At 54.4% G+C, this 16437-nt stretch overlaps 1 pseudogene; it reads left to right on the top strand.

Annotated features, from left to right (window-relative positions):
• Positions 1-4589: 4589 nt before the first annotated feature.
• On the top strand, positions 4590-13436 carry LOC101569755 (annotated as a pseudogene).
• Positions 13437-16437: the final 3001 nt, after the last annotated feature.

Here is a 16437-nt window from a genome sequence, read left to right as displayed (position 1 = left end):
CACTCAAAAGTGCTTCACCGCAGCAGCCCGGCTATCCCAGGGCAGCGGGCTGCTGAGATGTGGCAGTTTATCTGCCACCAAGGCTGGCGTGGCTTTAAGTGGTGCGCTGATGGCAGATGTGGAGTGACAGTGAGTGCACATCTGGCTCTCAGATGCTGCCATGAGGACAGGTGCAGAACAAAGCCCAGCAAGAGGAGCCTGTGCAGGAGCAGGCAGCAGAGAGCTATGCCACAGCCTGCTCAGGGACTCGGGGCTTTACAAAGCCACTGCTTCACCTACTCCTCCCCACATGGCCAGGCAGGTGGCCCCACTGTACTCATGGGGACATCCCACCACGGGTCATAGGACTACTAGGAGGGCAGTACCCCAGCCATAGAGAACCTGGGTCTCTCCTCTAGCTCGCAGACAATGGGCTGGGTGTAGCTCAGAGACACTGCGGGAACCCACCATGTGCAAAGCCCTCTGTCCATTCCCAGCCCTAAAACAACAGCAGCAACAATACAAGTTTTTGTTTGCACATGTTGAAAAAGCCAAGGATAGGGGCCAGGGAGTTAGCTTGGTAGAATAAACACTTGCCTGGCAAGCATAAGGGCCTGAGTTCAATCCCCAGTTCCACCAAAAAAAAAAAAAAAAAAAAAGCCAAGCATAACTTCAGTGTTTCTTCATTTCTTGAGTTTTGGGGCCAAGAGTGAGCTCTGGGGCCCAAGGCGGTGTCACCAAGGTAGAGCAGGTGGGGGCAAGCCCACAGCCACCACGAGAGCGGGCTTGGCATTTCACTTGGGCCCATGCCTCTTGCTCCACACCTGCCCTGGCCTCCTGGGAGCCTTGGAAGGTGGAGCTGAGATCTCAGATGCATGGCATGGGGCCTGAAGACAACGGTGGACTCCACCACCTCCTGTTCTTCCCAGCCTGCACATGTGACCCTCTGGACTCAGCCCCTCTGGGCCTGAGAGGTGGCTGGTGCTTCCTGTGGACCTGGGCAGACTGTGTGTGGCAGGCCTGGCCCACGGCAGATACGATGGGACACCACCGCACCAAGGGACGGATCGAGACATATCAGGCTCTGGTCTGGTTGCCCAGCGTGGTTCTCTGCAAGGCAACCTTGCCTATGCTCCAAGCACTCCCACATCACACACACATCTGCACACACACACACACACACACACACTCATCCCACAGTCATAGATGCCAGATGCCTTATGAGAACATAGACCAGCACCATCCAATTGAAATACAATAAATGCTACACGCACCATTAAACTTTTTCTAGTACCTAAAAAAAGAGAGAGAGAGAGAAAGCAGGTGCAATTTACTGAAATAATAATACATTTGTTTAACCCAACACTTTCAGAATATAATTTCTACTTGGAATGGGTATTTTTAAAAAACATGCCTATTGTACATTCTTCCTGTTTTTGTCCATGAGTTTTGAAACCCAACGTCATTTAGAGCCTCCTGTACAGAGCACACGCTCATGGCCACGCCTGGGTCCTGGCTGCCACCTTGGGCAGCGCAGCCTTAGCCAGTGACCGTCATCCTCTGGGCTTTGGTTCCTACAACTCGTGGTAACAGCAAGCCACATGGCCACCTTCTGACCTCGCAGCCCACGCCATAGTGCAGTCACCCCACACACACCGCCCTCCCCGACCAACGAGCGAAGTCGTGGCCAGAAGAACACACAGCCATCCCCAGGACCTGGTGAAGCCACTCAGCAGTGGGGCATAAAAATGTCATTAGGCAGCGCTCCAGTCCAGGGTACCAGGGAAGTACTAAGGAGCACATTGGGTAATTAGATAATCAGTTGGTAATTGCCGCAGAAATGAAGGGGCTGCGCTGCAAGCAGCCAATAGCTGAGGCAGTACTTTCTGGCTTCTGGGTTTCCAATAACCTTGAAGGAGAAACAAGGACACAAGGAGCAGCAATTCTTCCTCTAACTTTGTTTTTTTAAAGGATAAGAAGAACTGATCATCGTGGGGCAAACTGTAATCCCAGCACTTGGGAAGCTGAGGCAGCACAAGTGCCGCAAATGCAAGGCCAGCCTGGGCTATACAGTGAGTTCAAGGCCAGCCTGAAATGCATAGTGGGACCCTGTCTCAAAAAAGTAACAGAGAAAGAAAGAAAGGAAGGCAGGAAGGCAGGCAGGTGGGTAGGTGGGCGGGCAGACAGGCAGGCTCCTCACCAACAATCAATAGCTATGAAAAACACAAAAGGAATCAAAACAATGTGCTACTTTTCACATATCAAATTGGCAAACACAGGGCTGGGGAGACAGTTCTGCAGTCGAAGTAGCTGCCTGGTAAGCACAAGGATCTGGGTTCAATTCCCAGTACCACATGCTGTGCCGTCCCTGGAACCCGGGGGGGGGGGGTAGTGCCCAACACCAAAACCAGTGTGGTGGCAAATGCCTGTAATCTCAGTGCTAGGGAGGCTGATACAGGAGGATAACTACACGTCTGAGCTGCATAGCAAGACCCCATACCAAACTGGAAAAAAAAAGGCAAAGACTTGACAGAATAACACCCAAGTAGATGACACAATGAGTGTCTCGTGTACTGCCCTGGGACGCTCACGACACGGCCTCTCTGGAGCGCCACCTGCAGTATGGATGAAGCGCTTTCTAGAGGCCCAGCAATCCTGTCCCCCTTTGCCCAACTCCACCCTTCACAAATCAGCCATCTCCTCGCTGTGATCACGTCCTCACACGCGCATGCCGAGTTGCCAGGAAAGCCGCTCTGGGACCAGGCTGATTTTTCTCACGAATCTGCAGCCAGCTGGAGGGGGCAGCGGGTTACCAATGACTCGGGACAGCGAGGCAGGAAGGAGAAAGCCTCTCTACTTCTTACCAAGGTGCTCCGCTCACCAAGGACCCTGAAATCCCCGCACCACACGTTCCACCAAAGCCGTTGCTGTGGCCACTGTCCCACAGACTCCCCCTCGCCCCCCAGCATGGACACTAAGGCAGGCCACTGTCCCTGAGACACAGGACTCTTCTGCTGCTGGCTTCAGCTGGGGGACACCCTGGGGACTTTGCCAGGTCCCGCTAGTGTGCATGGCAGACTAGAAAATCTCCCAGTCTTCCTCTCCGTCCCCTTCTTGGGCTCAGATCTGTACTTCAAGCCCACAGCCCCCCTGCTTGCCCACTCCCACCCAGCCTCATCCTCCACTGAGACCCTTAACACTTGTTTAACCAACCGTGGGCTCTGCTTTCTAGACTAACACAGATGACCACCCCACAGGTCATAGCTACCAGCACTGGCCTGAGAGGCCTCAAGTCCTCTGGCCGGCTGGCTCGGCACATCCTCCTGAAGCCACAGATAAAATGTCTCATGTCTCAGCCAAGGCTCCGGTGGCACACCCAGAACCCATGTCAGGGAAGTGGACCCAAGGTCAAGGATACTGGCAGAGAGGCACCAAGGCCTGGACATGGACAGCCTGCCGTCTTCTAGGCTTGCTGCGTGCTGCTCAGCACACCCCACAACGCACAGCTGAGTGCCCACCACAGGCCAGGAGCCAAGGGGCCAGCTGGCAGGCAAGCGTTCCCCTCGCAGCTGTGCTGGAGGAGAAAGACGGGTGGGCAGACAGGGCCAAGGAAGACAGCAGAGGGTGGTGGTGCTGGCTTAGAAAATCGCAGTGATGGGGGTGCAGCCTAAGGGAAGAGCAGCCCGGGAGGGCGCTCCAGGCTGAGGGGAGGCAAGAGAAAGGCCCAGGGCAGGAGAGAGAGCGGACCAGTGGGAGGAAGAGAAGAGCCTGGCCTCGGGGCACCAGGAAAATGGGGTGGAAGAGTGTGTGACAATGGCCCAGACACGCAGCCGGGCTCCCCCACCAGGGAAAGGTGTTGAAATACACTCAGGAGGGGTGGGAAGCCCCTATTCTTAATTGGTTTTTGTTGTTGTTGTTGTTACTGGGACACAATACGCAATACCTGCAGCTTAAAGGAACAGAGGCTTATTTTGTACACGTGAAGTTTCAGACCATACATGGCCCAGCCGTGGAGGAAGACCCGGGTGGAAGAAGGTGCTCACCTCATGCCTACCAGGAAGCAGAGCAAGGAGGCCAGAGAGGGAGACCGAGCCCACTAGGCCACGCCCCCACACTCCTCTTCCGGCCAGGCCTCGCCCCCTCGCGGCATACTCGGGTACAGCACCCCATCATCCAGTCACTTTCCAAAGATAGGACAGCGTGAGGGTCGGGGACAGAGAATCTAGGTATAAACCATAAGAGCCACTAATGGGGAGAAGGAGTCGACAGGCTCTGATTTGTTTTCTTTTGGCCAACACTGGGGACTTGTGGCAGTACAGGCCTTTGTAGTGAGCTGCAGCCCCCTACCTTTGCTGTATATTTTGAGTCCGGGTTCTCAAATCGGACACGAAATTGCCATCCTCCAGCCTCAGGCTCCTGGACTCTTGGGTTAGAGATGTGTGTCACCACATCCAGCTGACTTGTATGTTTAAAAGCTCACCCTGGATGCTGAGGGCTGAAGCAGTGACCGAGGAGCCAAGAGTAGAAACAGGCCGAAAGGAGGGGCAAGTGCTGCAAGGGCCGGAGTGTGACAGTGGGGACTCGGAACTATTGAAGGCGGATTCCGGAGGATGCGGGCTCGGCTGTGCGAGGTGGGTGACGGGCAGGGACGAGTCCAGATCCGGGGCTGGGCCGCAGCTGCTGGGGCTGCGCAGGTAAGGATGGAGGAGGATCTGGCCGGGAGGCGGCGATGGTGGTGAGGGCCCTGCTGGGACTTGGAGCAGAGGCGCCATCAGGTTCCCCATGCAGCTGTCATTTCTGTCACTGAGTATTGTGCCTAAAGTCCAAGGAGGTGACAGGGCAGATGGACATGGCGCCTCTCGGCTGCGGCGCAGAGTCTGCTGGGAGCCGAGCCAAAGAAGTCAGCTGAGCTGGGAGAGGAAACCGCAGCTGGCCTCTAACCTGATGGGCTGGGAGGCAGAAGAGACTCACGCGGGGACGGAGGAGATGGCTGCATGATGAACGTCCTTGATAGAGTTGGTCTCAATGGCAGGGAAAGGCCACCACAGCAAAGGCATCCCATGGTGATGGCGCATGCTCAGTGCTGCACGTTCCGCCCCGGTGGGAATTTGCCTCATGGGGCCCTCTCACTACACCAAGAGTTTGTATCTCATTAGAGGTGTCACACTGCCTGCTCCAAGTGGGCACCCTGCAGGTGACTCCATTTCCTACAGGGCTCCCTTCACCCTCAGCCCCAGCCACCACCCCCAGAGGCCTTTTATCCTACCAGGGATCTGAGCCAGCTCTCTCCCCAAGCTGCACACTGGAGTGTTCTGTGGCTTTCTGCCAACTCTCCCATTTGGCCTGCAGAGAGACTTCATGCTTTTCTCTTGACTGGGTCCAAACCCCTATTTGCAGAAGAACGAACGGCAGGGTCCCTGGCAGCCTGTACCGTGCCTCCTCTGACTCAAGGTGGATGCCTCGCACTTTGCATCTGGTCTTCCTCCTTCCTCCACCAGGCTGGAAATCACACGCTCACATGGCACCGAGGGGAGGCGGCCTCATCACCAGCCTGGTGCGAACAGTGTGGTGGTGAGGTCCCCATTTCCAGTGCGTGTCTAATGGGGACCCAAGTTAAGCTGTGCCACGCAGTGAACTCAGGCAGCAAAGGCTGGTGCTCCTTTCTCACCAGGCGTCAAGCAGCTCTGCAGCCGAGCAGCTTCTCGCAGGCCCTCCCTTCCCGCATCCCCACCCCGGCACAGAGCCAGGAGTGTGCAGAAGGGTTGAATTCCACAGTCTGAATATCATCTCTCTGCCGCTGTATCTCTTGGATGTTAAGTAATCAATAACCATTTGCTGAAAGGTACCCTGAAAAGGGACATTTTTAAAGGTCAGGCGTGAGCTCAGCTCTGCCAAGGAAATGCAGAAGACGGAGACAGCGTGGTTAGGCCAGGCTGACTCACTGATGTGGACAGAGATTACACTGGCCCCACGTGGCCGCCACGGGCAGGCCTCAGCTCAGACCAAGGATGAACTCGTTCTCAGTCAAAGCTTATCTCAAGTGAGCAGGACACACACAGGGCAGAGTTCCCTCCTCTGACCCTTTCAGTTTGGAGAGAGCAGATAGACAGTACGAAGGGTTGCGCAGCCCTGTTGGGGCACTTGACCCCTCCTTCCAGGCTGTGAGTGTCCACCAGCATTATCTCATTCTCACAGAACCGGCACCCTAAAGATTGGGTGGTCAAAATCACAGAGGTGAGATAAGTAGAAAATGACCCAGGGTATAACAAGATAAAGAATGAAGATTTTGAGGGCCAGGGAGTAGAGCGTGTAAGGCTGTTTTCCCCTCCTTCAGAACCAACTGAGAAACAGGAAACAGGAGACTGACAAAGGATCAGCCTGTTTCCCTGGCTGTGGACACTGTGGATAGAAGAACGTGACCGTGGCCGGCCGTGGCCTCCATTCCTGTGGTAGACGCCCATCCCCCACAATCTGCAGGCCTGCTTCACGGTCTGCCTTGCTGGTCTGGACAGGGAGGGAGTGGTGGCTGCACAGGCTCCGTGCTGGCCCAAGGACACCAGCCCAGGAAGTCTTCCTCCCCGACCCAAGGAGTGAGGAGCAAGAAGCCAGGGAGACACTGGGCACCTTTCTCCCCTGCTTGTCTCTCCTGGGGGTGACAGACATCCCCTCCCCTGGGGAAGCCCCCAGAACAGGACCAGTACAAGCAAAGTGTGAGGGCGGGGCCTGGGGAAGCCAACAAGGAGGAAAAGAGGACCACTGTGCCCATCAGAACAGCTTTGTGAGGAGGAGGACAGGTCCCTGCCACCCCTCTGCACCCATAGTGTCACCTGCCCACAAGCAGCTTGCCACGGCAGAGGCCACTTTCTCCTGTGCATGTGATCCACGGGACGAGGACACATCCTCCAGGAAACTGACACTCAGGGTGGGTTTCAGGATCACTGGGCCAGGGAGGGGAGAGAGCAGGAGTCTGAGGGGGGGCTCTGACGCTCCTCCTGGAAGCGGAAGCCACACACATCATCCCCATCGTCCCCAAATCATGACAGAGAGAAACCCAGAAACCAGAAAGGAAGACACTGGTAATGTTTAAAGTCATGAAAAGGTGCAAAATACCCCCTGGCATTAAATCCTTCATTGATTTGAAATCTGTAAGCATTGATTAGAGGCCACTTAAATAAATACTTTCCTTTAACATTTTCCGGACAGCAGGGTGGGGGGTTCTGCACTTCTTCCTCCTGACAAGCCTGGCCCCCAGTGGGTCTGCTGAAGGTTTAGCTGAAGGTCCTTGCGGGGTGCGGACGAGGGGAGGACCCTGGTTTGTAGCACTGTCCAGTGATTGTGGTCCAAATCCTCCTGTCACAGTAGAAGTTAGGCTCCTAGCTGGACCCATCCCTAGACGAAGCTGGGAAGAGACGCTGGCAGCGACCTGCACTCTGGCGCAGCGCTTTGCCTGCAGCAGCCACAGACTAAAGAGCCTCGCAGGCACAGGTAAGGATCACCTGAGGAGCAATCTCCAGAGAGCATTCACTTCTGAACGTAGTTTACTTTGAGAATAACTGATGTAATTGTATATTGATATAATTAGATTTTTCATCATGACAGGTTTTACAACCAACTTGTCAAAATTCCCCAAGGCTCCGCCATCGGCTTTCCTAAGCTGGCCACGGTGGGAGTTTGCCTGTCCATAAAGTCTGCAGAAGGAGACACAGAGGCTGGACAGCTCTACAGCACAGAGGCCGGATGTCTGGGCCTGGCCTGGGCAGCCTCGGGCTGGGGACGGTCGGAGGCGATGCCGGCTTTGGGGCCAGTTTCTGGCAGCTTCCTCACTAAGGCGCCTGCTGGCTGACATGTTGGCTGGCCACACTGGCTGGCCCGGGGCCACATCAGCCCCCCTTGGTGGGATCTGAAGCCCAGTTTCTCGCAGCTGTCCCCTGCCCTGCAAGGTCAGCCGGCTTTAGGCACCGACTCCGGGAAGGAGGGAGGAGGTGTGGTCCTGAGGTCGAGGCTCAGGCTGGAGTGCCAGGACCTGGGGAGCCGGATGTGGGCTGGAGCAGCTCTCCCCACCGCTGAGGAAACAGCCCCTCTGACAGAGACAGACTGAGGGTCAGAGAGGTTGCGTAGTAACACAACATATATTTCTGGCCTGGGCTTCTTAACCCGAAACTGAAGCTCATTACAGTGTTCCAGGACTCCCCAGATTTACCCCGAGGCGTTATCTGGAAGAGGCCTTACCCAGCTCTACTCCAAATATCCTGTGTCTCAGCAAGCAAGTAAGCTGAATACATGAAAGTGGAATTTTAAATTGGGCCAAGCTGGACTTTCTAACACCAAGCGGTTAGAAAGCCCAGGGGTTTGCTGAGGTAGCGGGAGAGGTAGAAGGAACTTGAGGGGTGAGAGTGGCTGAGGGAAGTTGTTTGTTTTGTTTTTGCTTTTGGAGATAGGATCTCTCTAAGTAGTTCAGGCTGGCCTGGAGCTCACTACATACCCCAGGCTGGCCTCAAACTCAGCGATCCTCCTGGCAAAACCCCTAGGTGGAGGAGGTGAGAGGTGACCAGAAAAGGTCAGTGTCCCAACTCTGAGTCAAGGGAGTCTGTGGACCAGTGACCCTAAGACCTATGAAACAGGACTGCAGGGGGACAGGGGTGGGTGCTGGGACGGTTAAATGAGACCGACCCTGAAACCATCGCCCAATGTGCCGCCCTAAGGGAGAAGTGTTCCGTAGGCCACCAGGTACCGTGCGGGTAGAGCAGAGCAGCCAGCAGTGGCTGGTCTTCTAAGACTCAAAATGGTGCTTGTCTTCTGAGCACTGTCCTTGCCCTGGGAGGGAGGACAAGGAGTGCACCTCCTAGCTTATGTTACAGTTCTAATCTTTTTTTGGGGGGAAGGCAGGGGTATGGCCTCCCTAGGCTGGCCTTGAACTCACTGAGTAACCCAGGCTGGTCTCAAACTCTCAGCGATCCTCCTGCCTCAGCCTCCAAGTGCTGGGATTATGGGGTGGGGGTGTGCTGGCTATAGTTTCAATCGTAAACGTCCCCACTGACTGACCCTGTGTTATAGGCTCAGTGGCCAGCCTTGGCACAGTTAGGAGGTGGTGCGACCTCCAGAGGGGAGGTCAGGAGGCAAGAAGGGAGGGCACTGTGGTCAGACCTCCAAGGGGCAGTAGGACCCCAGACCCTCCCTCTCCTTTCTGCTGCCTGCCACCACCACCCCGCACACCCACTCCCGTGAGCAGCCTTCTCCACGTGCTCCTGACACTGTGCTCTAGGTATCCCCATGTACTTTGTCACAGCAACAGAAAGCAGGCCCAGAGGTAGCATTTTCAGAGGTGACAATTCAGCTCACTCCTCACCCAGTGCATGAGCAGAGCCCCAGCCTGTAGGACGGTGGAATGGTTCCCTGCTAACTCCATTTTCAGGCATCCCTGTTCATGAAATTGGGTTCATCAGACCACCCAGGTGTGGGTGGAATGGGAGGCGACGTGGAGTCCCTGTGTGGGTTTTCTGACATCGCTTTCTATGAAAGAGACACTCCTACTCCCTGGCACCCCATGATTTGTCTGTTGGCTTCTGCTTTGGGGCGGGGTGGGTGGGTGGAGCAGGTCTAGGAAGCAGGGCCTGGCAAGTACGATAAAGCTGAGAGATGGGGTCCTAAGAACCCGATGGGGAGCAGGGCAGGAAGTGCCAGCGTGGAGAGAGATAATCCCAGACCAGACTTAGAAGTGTTCTCTGCACTCAGCAGAAAGAGGGCAGTGAGATGGGCATGCCATTGAGGCATGGCAGTGAGGCGCGGACAGGCAAAAGTATGAGGAGGGAAAGCGCTCTGTCCTGCTCCGTGGGCTCCTGGCAGGATGGACCCGTCAGTCCGACTGCGGGCTGTGGGTTGGTGGGATGCCCCATCGGCACAGGAAACTGAGGCCCAGGTGGAATGAAGGACAGGCAGGATTTGAACCAGTACTACTCATTCTAGAGGCTGAGAAGAAAAGCATTTACCAGACTGAGGGCCATCGAGGGCACCTGCATGGTGTCCCCACCCCTGTTCTCACCATGTCAGACCCAAAGCACCCCCTCACCCCTGGGAAGACACTGTTATCTTCAGCAAATCAACTCACACACATAGACAAATATGCAATACAAACATCCGGGCGAGTCGCTGTCCCAGGTGGGAGGAGCCAGCTGCATGGGAAGTATCAAGGATTCCTGCTGCCCTTCACTAGTCACCCACATGAACTGTCTGTGCAACTGGGGGCTGAGTCCCAGAAGAGTCTCACAGTCAGGAGGAACTGCGGGGCCACTTTATATTCCTACGAATCCCCCCATGTCAGCGCCACCAAACAGGCTGATCCTTTGGTCCAGGGGAAGCTTGGGCTTTGAGGCAACTTCTGGCGTCAGTCTTGCCCCTTGCTGAGCTACCCTGGCTCTTCTGCCTGCTTGGGTCAACAGGGGGAGATCCTCTCCGCTGAGATTCTCCTGGCACAGCCTCCCGCCTCACCCCAGCACAGAGAGGAAACTTAGCACCATCTTCAGACTCCTCACTACATCTGTCCTCCCTCTCACCACATCTGTCCTTTGTCCCCCTAGAAGACAGACCCTGCAGGCGGGAGCTGTGCCTCACATGCACAGCCAACATGTGGTACAGCTGCTGCCTCCCTGGAGGGGCTCAGACGCACTGCCGGAGGCTGAGTGACCATGACCTTGAAGACCTCAGTGGAGGGCCACCCATGTCCTTGATTTTAATGCCAAGTACTTGTCACATCTGAACATCTGTGCGATTGGGGTGCATCCTCCCATCCCCACAGCCAGTGGCCCAAGGGACTTCCACAAGTACACATCCAGGCTTGCAGGGGGGCCTTGGGCAGGAGTCGAGCCTCGCCTGTCTGTGCGTGCGAGGCGGGAGACACCCGGGCCCCTCACAGATCTCTGCAGCCCCAGAATACTTTACCTCCCGTGGGAGGGAGCCAGGAAGGCTCCCAGCCGCACCTCGAGAGGTTCCAGAACTGGGGACAGGGTCTGAGCGTCAGCTGTCTTGTTCCTGATGTTTCAATCTCCAAGTCATTCTTGCACAGAGAAGCAAGGGCCCTGATCCAGTCCTGCAGCCTCGCAGCCTTGCCCCCAACATTCTCCATTCCAGGTGCTTCGTGACACAGCCTGTTGTGCCTTTCTGCCCAGTGCTGTCTGTCCATGTGCCTCTCCCTTGGATGGCTCATGTTTGCTTATCTTGTGTACCCCGAAATCCGCCTCACTACTCTGATGACAGCTCAGGCCTCCCTTCTTCGGAGATGCCTTCCTGGCCTGCTCAACTCTATCACGTTATCCTCTCACTTGCTGTCATCTCTTGGGGGCCAGGGAGGAGGCCAGTGCTGTGAGAATCTCTAACAGCAGCTACACTGCAGAGACTGGTTGTGCAGTTGATGGAAATGCCCAGAACCTACCAGAACAGTGCAGCAATGGCAGGGGCCACTGGGGGCCACTGCTGCACCCGGGGCTGCACAGATAACAGACATTTCTGGGGGAGTGTGGCAGGAGGTAGGACAGAACGACGGCTGCTCCTGGGGGCTGGGGCCAGAGAGGCAGCATTTGGTCTGTGTTGCTAAAACAGAATGCCTGAGGCTGGGTCATGTGCAATGAAGAGACTTCTCTCCTGTAGTTCTGAAAGCTGGAGATGCCTGTGTGCTGTGTCCTCCTAAGGCAAAAGGCGGAGGGCAAGAGAGCACGAAGGAGTAAGAGACTGGAGGCAGCCTCAGGCTTATTTATAACTGGCCTCCATGCAGTCAGGAGTGATGGAGGGTCTCCGTGACCTGTGATCTGAATGCCTCCACTTAGGTCCTCACCCTCAGCCCTGTTGCACTGAAGTTCTCAAAGAAGACAGAGGCAAGGCCATGGGTAGGCATTTAAAGAGATGTCACCAGGTCTTTCCACCTTCAGATTGCCCCCAGGACCTCCTAATGGCCCATGCCACCAAGACCAGCCAAGGCAAAGCACCTAGGAAATGCAGTCGCACGCAAGCCCAAGGGGAGCAGACGCTGCTGCTATCCGTTGCACCATCAGACCAGCATGCAATGCAGCGCGTGGCTCTGAGCAGTGTTGGCTCAGCCAGGAAGTTCCCCCTCGGCTCCTGAGTGTCCAGTCCCATCGTGGCTGCAGGGAATGCAGCCCTCTGGCTTCAACATGGTGCCCCATGGAAGTTCTGGGGACACCAGCTGTCACTGGGACACCAGCAGAAGCCATCACAAGCTCCTGCCTATACAGCTGGGTTCCAAAGGTGGAGCAGCTTTTCAGGAGACCCAGGCAGCAGCCCAAGGCCTCTTGGGACCTAGTGTTGGGTGCCACCCTCAACCCCAAGCTGGCTTCCAGGAGTTAGGAAGATAGGCTCCGCCTCTGAACAGAAAGTACTATGCACGCACAGGACAAAAGGCACAAGTGGGACCCTGCCCCCCGCCACAAGGAAGTGGATCCCTTCTCATGCAAAATGTGTGGCCCCCTCTCAGGGGACCCAAACTTACCTGCCACCGTGGTGTGTCAGCTGCCGGTTCACAGGACCTCACGTCATGAACCAGGTCCCAGAGGGGGTGAGGCTCCTCAGGATACGACTGCTCAAGCACAGTTCCTCTCCATCTGAAGGCCCAAAGGGTAGGAGGACAACGCTGTCCCCATCTTCCCACTCCCAGTTTACAGTGATGAGGCACACAAAGGAGAAGCGAAGTCACACCCCATGGGCATCAGGGCCCAGGGAGAACGGGAGGAGCGTGAGGAAGGAAAGGGGAAAGCCTGGGCTGCCCCCAGAGGTGCTTCCTAAGCCACAGGTCACTTCTTCTCACTATAAGGCCTGGCCTGCATGGACACTCAAGCGCTGAACACTGCTGCTGGTGGTCCTGCGTCTGAATCCCACGGCCTCCTCTCACTTTGACCTCTGTCCTTCTCATCCAAGCCTTTCAAGGTTGTGTCAGGGGAGCGGAGCTGAAGACAAAAAGAGATTGGATTGTGTCCTGCATGTTCCTGCTGCTTAGGATTTTTAAAACTGCTCCCATCTAGTCTGAAATGGCTGCCCCTAGTGTCTCTGCTGCTCAGAATTTTTCCAGAAACAAAACCTTGTCCGTTTACTCAGAAACCCACACTATGGCAGCTTTGTTAACACAAATGGCCACGCTGAAGTGTGCAAAGACTGGGTGATAAGTCTAAGCTTTTCCAGTATGGATGGAGATGTACCACTAATGACAATTCCTATTCCAACCGAACTCCGATGGGTAACTGGAACCAAGAAAGATATGACCTGGGAATACCGTGCAGCGAAACCTTTGCCTTCCCAGTTTCAACACTACTTTGAAACAACATGCGATTCAAGCTACAACAGCAAAATGCCACTTTCAACCCACGGATTTAAGTGAGAGCCTCACTTGTTCCCAGAACATCAACGTGGGTTGGATCCTCCTCGGTACAAATGCACAGAGAAGTCAACTTATGTGAAGAGTTATTCAAAGCCTCAAATGAGGCATCACTTGGGCTGTGTGGGGGTTACAAGTGCTGATCAATCGTGGGAGCCAGGGCTCTAACAGAAAATAAGAAGCTCCATCTTCCAGAATAGAATGTAAGAAAGAGCACATTTTAAGCACAAGTAAACATTTAGCTCACTGTAGCACACTTTCACCATCTGAATAAATAAATCACGAGGCATTTTAAAAAAAGAAAAGGTTTTGTTGGCTTCTGATTATCAGATCATAAGCCCACATTTCATACTGTGGGCCACCCTGGAGATACTGCAGAACAGCACAGTTAAGATTCTTTTTTTTTTTTTTTTCGGTTAAGAGTCTTAAAGGCCCTATTGTTTACCAAATATTGCCCCCCCCCAAAAAAAAAAAAACAACCCTCAAAATCATTCCCTACAATTTTTAAAAAGTCTTAGCAGGGTGCAGTAGCCTGTAATTCCAGCATTCGGGATGCTCAGGCAAGAGGAGGGTTGCAAGTTCAAAACCAGCCTGGGCTACAAAGTGATCTCAATGCCAGCCCGAGCTGAATATTGAGACCCTGTCTCAAAAGTAAAAGTCCGAGAGCCAGGGATATAACTCAGTAGGGCAGGGGATACAGCTCAGTGGTGCAAATGCCTGCCTGGCAAGCGCAAGGTCCTGAGTTTGATTCCTGGTACCAAAAATAAAGTCTCGACTATCAGGGAGGTCTACACAGAACAGCCTCCGGCTCCTGCAACATCTTTAAGAGGTCTACAGCTGCGCCTGGAGCTTCACGCTTGCCTGCCATCCCATGCTGTATTGCAGTGTCCTGGATTTGATCTTCACCACGAGGCCAGTTCTTTTGAGAACATGCTGCCATTTGGAAGGATCGTCCTCGATCTTTATAAATTCTAGATTCTATTTTAAAACTGAACAGTTCCTTTTTTAAAGGTCTCTGTATTCTCTTGATTGTCTTGTGCCACTAACAAGCATCACTGGGGCCTCCGCCTGGAAACCTCTACCCAGCCCCATCCTTCCCGGGTACCTGCTCTCTGCTTCTCGCTGACGCAGGAGACCTGCCTGCTCCTTGCTCCACCGCTCTACAGAACGAAGCCCTTCTCGTCCTTTGTCGGTGAACAATGTCTCTGCTGCCCTCCAAACCTCCCCTTCCATCCTCTGGATGTCTTTGGGCTCTCACCTCCGCCCATCCACATGTAGTTGATCCCCACTTCCCAGGGCTCGTCTCTTTTTTGCTTATCCACATCAGTGTAACAGTGAGCCTGCAGTCTAGGCTGAACTTTCAATTTTACATCTCTTGTGGCCCTGTGAGTGGGTGGGCTCACCTATTGTTATGGGGGAATGGCAGCTGGCCCCCTGCCCCCCAACGGCCACAATGTTCTCTCACCAAGATCCTTATCACAGCGCTGAGGCTTTATGGTTAAGCGCTTGTTTGATTCTAGTAGCTCCCTCAGTACCACTGCACTGTACTGTGCAGGGGCCATTGTGGGTGTGCTCCACTGTGCTTTCTACTTGTCACAATGGTGGGTCCTAACCAAGTGCGCGGTATGTACACAGCATGTGTCATGAATGAATGAGTGGGCCATGGAGATGCCTGGCCACCCTGGGGGCTTCAGGAAGGAGGGCAAGATTTTCACCGAGGCATGCAGGTCACTGTCCTTGAATAGAGTTATGGTGCTCATATCCATCCATCCAGCCAGGCAGCTATTCATTTTTCTTTACATATATGCATCTACCCACCTGTCCACCATCCATCTATCCATCTATCCCTTCATCTTTCTCTGCATATATGTATCCATCCACCCATCCACTCACCCATCCACCCATCCACCCACCCACCCATCCATCCATCCATCCATCCATCCATCCATCCATCCATCCACCCACCCATCCATCCACCCATCCATCCATCCATCCATCCACCCATCCACTCACCCATCCACCCACCCATCCACCCACCCATCCATCCATCCATCCATCCATCCATCCATCCATCCATCCATCCATTCGTCCATCCATCCATCCATCCATCCATCCATCCATCCATCCATTCGTCCATCCATCTATGATGCCTAATTAACCACAGCTCCTTACAGATGTGCCTTCCTGAACTGTGTCCCATGAGGACCAGGCTTGGATGCTCCCTGGCTTGAGTGCGAATGGTGATGAAGGGGTGCTGGGATGGCTGGAGACTCATACAGACTCTGGGTGTGCACCCCATCTCAACAAGATGGCCCCGGCACAGGGGCTCTGGAGGCTGCGCCAGGACTGCCCCAGCTTGTTCCTGCATGGGGAGGTGTGAAAGCATCTGCTACCAATGGTATTGGGACTGGGACTTGGGGCAGCCCCAGGAGAGGTGGAAGAATGAGGGGCCCAGGAGAGAGAATGAGTACTGAGAAAACAGCACTGCCTACAGCCCAAGGAGATCCTTCTGGAGCCCAGCACAGCAGCCAGCAGTAAGCAGGACCCATGACCCTGTCTGCAGGCGTCCCTGTCCCTGTGGGGAGTCAGGTACCAACAAAGGACACGGAGGACAGGGAGGAGAGTGATAGAGATCCGAGTCGGTGGCATGGTGGGGCTGGGGGTACTATAAGGATCATCTGTGTTTACCCCGAAGTCAACAAGGACAAAGTGTAGGACCCGTCCCTGACATCCAAGTCAGCCTGAGTGTCAGTGCCTGGGACTCCTGCTTGAGCCTCCGCAGTTTGAGCCTATGCCTAGCACAGCGGTGTTAAACTGAGCAAAGGAGACGAGAAGAGGAGAGAAGCTGTTAACAAAATGATTCTAACATTCACCAGGAAGAGAAACTGAGCAAATAAGCACGGAAATTTGGAAAAATATGAAAGATGAAAGATAACTCTACCAGGAATTTTCAATGACACTTTCTCTTCAATCCTCACAATAACTCTATAAAATAGAGGCTACAATGAACTCATTTGTTTTGTAGCAGAACATGTCACTCCCCCAGTACACTTCAGTTTCTTAGTTGCCCTGGTAACAGTTCC

This window comes from Octodon degus, unplaced genomic scaffold (assembly GCF_000260255.1).
Source record: "Octodon degus isolate 3935 unplaced genomic scaffold, OctDeg1.0 scaffold00070, whole genome shotgun sequence".
In the NCBI taxonomy this organism is placed as follows: domain Eukaryota; kingdom Metazoa; phylum Chordata; class Mammalia; order Rodentia; family Octodontidae; genus Octodon; species Octodon degus.
Note: the sequence above shows the minus strand (reverse complement) of the source record. Positions and strands in the feature narration are given on the sequence as shown.